The sequence below is a fragment of the Palaemon carinicauda genome, chromosome 17, assembly GCF_036898095.1.
Source record: "Palaemon carinicauda isolate YSFRI2023 chromosome 17, ASM3689809v2, whole genome shotgun sequence".
NCBI lineage: Eukaryota > Metazoa > Arthropoda > Malacostraca > Decapoda > Palaemonidae > Palaemon > Palaemon carinicauda.
In genome coordinates, this window is record NC_090741.1 from 52,165,658 (window position 1) to 52,173,148 (window position 7,491).

Sequence of the window (7,491 nt, forward strand, 5' to 3'; positions counted from 1 at the left end):
CTAGAAAACCTTAGACCAATCTCTCTCTCTCTCTCTCTCTCTCTCTCTCTCTCTCTCTCTCTCATCATAATGCCAGAAAACCCTAGACCAATCTCTCTCTCTCTCTCTCTCTCTCTCTCTCTCTCTCTCTCTCTCTCTTCAAATGACCAAACCACTCCAATATGCGTTAATCCCTCCTGTCACAACACCAACCTTTTCACCAACCATTCGTGTATTTGTCAACCGAATAATTTCTCTTTGAAAGGTTTTATAGTCGATTAATCAACTCACTAAACTGACCACTTGATATCGGAATAAAAGACAATGGCTCCCAATGATTGGAGTATTATCCCACCCCGAGGAATACTCAAAGAGTTTCTCCCCTAAATAAGTTTTGTTAAAACATTAATCAAACGATTATTTATTATCGTTTTTATTTCGTTCATTCTGGCATTAGGTTTCACTCACAGAAGCACAATAAGCTAAAGGAGAACATAAGAAAAAAAAAATTCATACACTGTTAAAATAAATCGTAATTTTAATCGGAAATTCTCATTAAAAAATATACTGTGCTCAGCCGTATTTCAGTAAAATATAGGCGACCGTAATTTAACCATACCTAGTTATTATCTATTACGGGTTAGAGACCGCAATATCACTCATTTACATCAATATAACCATTTTGAAAATAGCAATAATCCTGGAATATATGTTGCCAGGTATTTACGTTTTTTTTAATACAAATTTTCAACAGTGCATATATGTATAAGTTTTATGAAAAAAAAAATAGAAAAAAAATCTATCCGTATATACCATATTTGCGTTGAGCATTTATTAGGATGAAAAATGTCGGTCCCTCGCTCTGATATCACCGACGTTTTATAAGTTATGTCAGAAGGAAAAAAATGAAGCTGTTTTAACAAAGGCAATAACTTTCAATTAGGTAGAATGGATGGACGGTAGCCCTGATTTCTCTCCATCGAAAATGGGATGTGATTTAATACAACACGATTTTGTACATCATAATAACTTCAATATGAAATTGTAGTTTCGAGCTGTTATTTAACGTCATTAAGAGCAGAGTTTCATTAAACTCGCTTTGATTAATTCATCTATGAAGTATCATCCCCTAAAGACTAAATCTCCTGTTATAAGTATGATCTTTATTTCCAAGAATTATTCACATGGTTTGGACTCCGTGTAGCGTTGGATGTGTGTGTATATATATATATATATATATATATATATATATATATATATATATATATATATATATATATATATGTGTGTGTATATATATATATATATATATATATATATATATATATATATATGTATACGTATGTATATATATATATATATATATATATATATATATATGTATATATATATATATATATATATATATATATATATATATATATATATATATAAATATATATATATATATATACACACACATATATATATATATATATATATATATATATATACACATATATATATATATGTGTGTGTGTGTGTGTGTGTGTAAGTGTGTCAGAGTATTAGAGCAAATGTTTTTGTTCACTAATACTAATGGAATTCTTGCTGTAACAGTTTACAATTAGACCCACTAAACTACGAAGTTATCTTCGTTTCAACTTCTATAAAATCAAAGATATAATCAACATGATTTTTGTCTAAGAAATTTTCAAACAACATCTGATGGATTCTTACGCTTTTGCGAGAGAGAGAGAGAGAGAGAGAGAGAGAGAGAGAGAGAGAGAGAGAGAGAGAGAGAGAGAGAGCTTTATATAATATGAGTTATAGTTCAGGAAGCAAAACCTACAATGGAGGGAAGAAACTTAAAATAGAAATCTCCTTCATTTCGTCTATTTTTATCTTCTTAGAGAATTCCTGTTAGAATAATGAATATAGATTTATTCCTTATTTTTTTTTTCTACGAAGGAATATTGAGAATTCCTGTAAGAATAGTATATATAGATTATTAATTTTTTTTTTCTCGAAGAAATATAATTTTTGCTTCAAAGAATAGATAATGGAAAGCTAAAGTTCTATGATCCTCCTGGCGATAAATTCCAACGAACTTCTGGTGATACAATATTAGTTACATTAGGATTATCTTCACAAAGTCCTCAGGAGACTTGAAGATAAATCTTCTCCCAAGAGAATAATGAATCATTCAATTCAATAAGGTGATAAAGTCAGCATTTTCATGCATTGGAGACCACTGAAGGATCTTCCTAATCGGGTAGTTGAAAAGTTCAAAGTTGCAGACAATGTTTTTTTGTTGAACTGGCTGATTTAAGTCCTTTTTACAGTTTACATATGAAATATCTGTTTAAATGTTGCTAATGTTTTAATTGGTCATTACTTCTTACATTATTTATTTCCTTATTTCCTTTCCTCGCTGGGCTATTTTTCCCTGTTGGAGCCCTTGGACTGTAACATCTTGCTTTTCCAACTAGGGTTGCAGATTAACCAATAATAATAATAATAATAATAATAATAATAGCCCCTGTACCATAGTCTTTCACTGTCTTGGGGTAAAGTTCTCTTGCTTGAGTGCACAGTCAAGCAAACTATTTTATCTTATTATTTTTCCTCTTGTTATTTTGAAGTTTTCATAGTTTATATAAGAAAGATTTATTTTAATGTTGTTATTCTTCCTGAACTTTTCTTGTAGTTTATTTCTTTATTTCCTTTCCTCACTGATTTATTTTCCCTATTGGGACCTCAGGTTTGTAGCATCCTGCTTTTCCAACTAGGGTTGTAGCTTGGCAAATGATAATAATAAAAATAATAATAATAATAATAATAATAATAATAATAATACATCTCGGGCAGTTTCAGATCGGTGTGGAAGTTCTCCTCCTAAGTTGTGTTGTTAATGAGGCTTAACAAGTGTTTCTTAGGATGTCAAATGGCGAAATTTCTTTCTACATAAACAATAAAGTATTTCACGATGTGAACAACTCAAACAAATTATTTGGGAAAAAAACTATAAAAAAATATTACCAAGTTATAACAATGAAAAAAAAAAAATCGGATAATGAATCTAGACATCCTAATCCCGGGTTTGAGAAGTAAGTAGGCCTAATTAGAGTTCTTGGAAGGCCATAAAGCACCTCTAGAGAGAGAGAGAGAGAGAGAGAGAGAGAGAGAGAGAGAGAGGAAGTACTGTGATCCTCATATTTGTAAATTCTAATCAAATTATTTGAAGACATTCTCTGTCAGTCTCAACTGAGACAAAACATTTCATAAATAAAATACAAAAAGAAATTCGTATCTAATGTTCAAGATAATAAATGAAACCTCATAATCATAATTACTGATGATTGCGTGGTATCACGGGATGCTGTTAATGACGAGATACTTAAGACTGTGTTGTTAGATGTTATCTAATGAACGTTCACGTCATTAATTACGAAAAGCGTAATGAGATTTTAAATTGGAAACTGAGAAAAAAGTTACTTCCATCTTGTTTAAAAAGTTATTGGCATCTTCATTTACATATTCTTCGAGGGACGTTCTAACAACGCCTGTTCAAAAGTTTAAAAGTTTTAAAGGCTGCTCATGAATGGCGGGGACATTGACAGTAACATTGTCCTATCGAGCAGGACAATGCCCTAGAGACTGACCATATATACATATGATCAGCGCCTAAGCCCTTCTCCACCCAGCGCCTTCTTTAAAGTTTAAAGTTTTAAATTTAGGCCACTCTCAAATGGCAGGAGTATTGAGAGTCACATTGTCCTATCGAGCAGGACAATGCCCTAGAGACTGACCATATACACATATGATCAGCGCCCAAGCCCCCTCTCCACCCAACCTAGGACCAAGGATGGCCACTCAATGGCTGTTGATTATTATTATTATTAAAAGAAGGAGTTTTACCAGCCCAATGAGTCAAGCTTGACTCTCACAGGGCTGGCCCGAAAAAAAAATCGGGATATAAAGAAATATAAAATTATCAAAAGTTCAATTGATAAGGAAAAAGAATGAATAAATGAAAAAAAAAAGAATTATATATATGTATATACAGTATATACTTATAATCTTTAAATATTCTAAATATTGGTGAATAGATGGATGAATAAATATATATATATATATATATATATATATATATATATATATATATATATATATATATATATATATATATATATATATATATATATATATATATATGAAATCTGAGTGATGAAAATAATTAACAATATATTAAATCTATGCAATTTAAAATGAATTAGTAAAAAACTCAACAGATAGACCTAAAGGGTCCCCTAAACTCCTCATCCTTAGCTCAGAAGGATGGTGTGGTTGCAGCGACCGAAGAAACTTACGAGTTTGAGCGGGAATCGAACTGTAGTCTTGCGTTCACCAGTCAACATTCTTGGTTTTCTTTAAAAGATATATATATATATATATATATATATATATATATATATATATCTATATATATATATATCTATATATATATATATATATAGATATATATATATATATATATATATATATATATATATATATATATATATATATATATATATATATTTATGGTGAAAAGAATATCTTAACCAATATGTTGATTCCGACACATTTCCCATCTTCATAATCGAGAGATGTTCCCGAAGGAGTGGCAGGATCCTTCAGCAGCAGAGTGCCGATACCGAGGTCCTTCCGACTCGCTTTAGACGCCCTAATGACCTCATGCCCTTGGAAGGGCGTCTCTTCTGCGAAGTGTGTCAGGGGCTGATGTCGGGAGAGATAATATTGGGGTCAGGGTGCATTTGAGGAGAAGGTTTTCGTCGTGTATTTCTATAAAAATCCAAGGTAATATATAGTCATCATTTCATCCTACGCCCACTGACGGAAAGGGCATCGTGTATACACACATACACACACACACACACACACACACACACACGTATATATATATATATATATATATATATATATATATATATATATATATATATATATATATATATATATTTATATATATATATATATATATATATATATTCGTATACAAATGTATATTCATATATATATATATATATATATATATATATATATATATATATATGTATGTATATATATATATATATATATATATATATATATATATATATATATGTATATATATATTTATATATACACACACGTATCATTAAAAATTAATACCGTCAACATATTAAAATTGAGAAATATCATGGGCATAAATATTAAAGAATATCATTTTGAGAACAAATGTTGCGTTAATTCCTCCTTTGAGTAACAATTGAATAAAAAAAACTTTCCTCTCAGTATAATAATAAAATTGAACCAGTTGTCCAGTGAAGGGTTTCGTACCCTGGCTAAGCTTCCTTCCTTCTTCCCTTAATGCAAATTGCTTCCAGTTAACGAAAGGAGATTAACAATATGAGTCTTGTTCTGTGTAGCAGATTACGCCATTAACACTGCAGCTTCTGAAGACTAAGTCTGGCTGGAATTTCACTCTCATTATTTTCATTTGAAATAGAGGTTTTTCGAAATTATATTTTCGTATTATTTCTCTTTTTTTAGGTTTTGATATGAAAAGAATAATTATAGATTAATTATGTAATTATAGAATAATTTCAAGCATAATTAATATGAAAAACAAATAATTATCTCAGCCAACGAAGTTGGAAGGAGGTTATGTTTTACCCCTTGTTTGTGTGTTTGTTTGTGTGTGTGTGTGTTTGTCGGTGAACAGTTTCCTGACTACAATTTTAATTGTAGAGGAATGAAACTTGCAGGGATTAACTGTTAAAGTAATAAGCTGGAAATTATCAAATTTAGGAAAGTCAAGGTCAAAGGTCAAGGTCACGGTCAAGAAAAAGGTCGAATTCACGTAATCAGCCATAAGTCTGTACATCGTTGTCACAGAGACTTCAAACCTGGTTCATATATGAGTGTATAAAAATTCATGCCAATTAATACATGTTAAGGTTGAAGGTCAAGGTCAAGGACGAGCGAAAGGTCAAGAAATAAGCTGCCGTGGAGGAGGTCTGCGTTCCACTGACTTCCCTTCTAGTTATAAACTACATTGCAGTAATAGATTAAACAAAGTAATAAGCTAAGAACATACACTGGTAAGTTCATTATCCACTGAAGCATTAGACGACCTTGTCTATATTTCTCCCTGATTTCTGATAAAGAGAAAGAGAGAGAGAGAGAGAGAGAGAGAGAGACAGAGAGAGAGAGAGAGAGAGAGAGAGAGAGAGAGAGAGATCATTCCTTAAATCCCTTTGAAACAAGATAGGTATAATTTGTCCCCGTGAGTCTTTGTCTACGAGATCAGAACTTTATGGAGGGTAATGGACCATTCAAGTCCCAAACACGATTCCCTCTCTAGAGGGAAGAAAGCGAACCGGATGTTGGGACTTTTGGAGAGGGAATATTAGAGAGGGACTTATGGAGGGAGACTTTGGAGATGGACTTTTGGAGAGGGACTTTTGGAGAGGGACTTAAGGAGAGGGACTTGTGGAGAGGGACTTTTGGAGAGGGACTTAAGGAAAGGGACTTTTGCAGAGAGACTTGTGGAGAGGGACTTAAGGAGAGGGACTTATGGAGAAGGACTTATGGAGAGGAACTTATGGAGAAGGACTTATGGAGAGGAACTTCTGGGGAAGGACTTAAGGAGAGGGACTTACAGGGACTTATGGAGAGGGATTTATGGAGAGAGACTTTTGGAGAAGGACATTTGGAGAGGGACATTTGGAGGATGACTTTTGGAGAATGAATTTTGGAGAATGACTTATAGAGATGGACTTATGGAGAGGGACTTATAGAGAGGGAATTATGGAGAGGGTCTTTTGGAGAGGGACTTATAGAGAGGGACTTATGGAAAGGGATTTATAGAGAGGGAATTATGGAAAGGGACTTTTGGAGAGGGACGTATAGAGAGGGACTTATGGAGAAGGACTTATGAAGAGGGACTTGTGGAGAGAGTCTTTTGGAGAGGGACTTATCGAGAGGGACTTATAGAGAGAGACTTTTGGAGAGGGACTTATGGAGAAGGACTTATGGAGAGAGACTTTTGGAGAGGGAGTTACGGAGAGGGACTCATGGAGAGGGACTTATGGAGAGAGACTTTTGGAGAGGGACTTATGGAGAAGGACTTATGGAGCGGGCCTTTTGAAGAGGGACTTATGGAGAGGGACGGATACGATGCTCCCATTTGCGTGAAGGTTGTAAGAACAAGGGACAGGACAGCTGGTACATTTTGGAGTCAAGTTAGAAATATGAGAGAGAGAGAGAGAGAGAGAGAGAGAGAGAGAGAGAGAGAGAGAGAGAGAGAGAGAGAGAGAGAGAGAGAGATAGTTTGACTTTGATCTTACTTTTAGTAAAGACTTAGAAGAACTGTGACTCGGAAGAGTTTCTGTCTATGATATTATAACTTTTTTAATCTTGTATTTCCTCAATGCTTTTAAAGTTGACTTAAATTACTCATGAAAGTAGTACACTATACAGTAA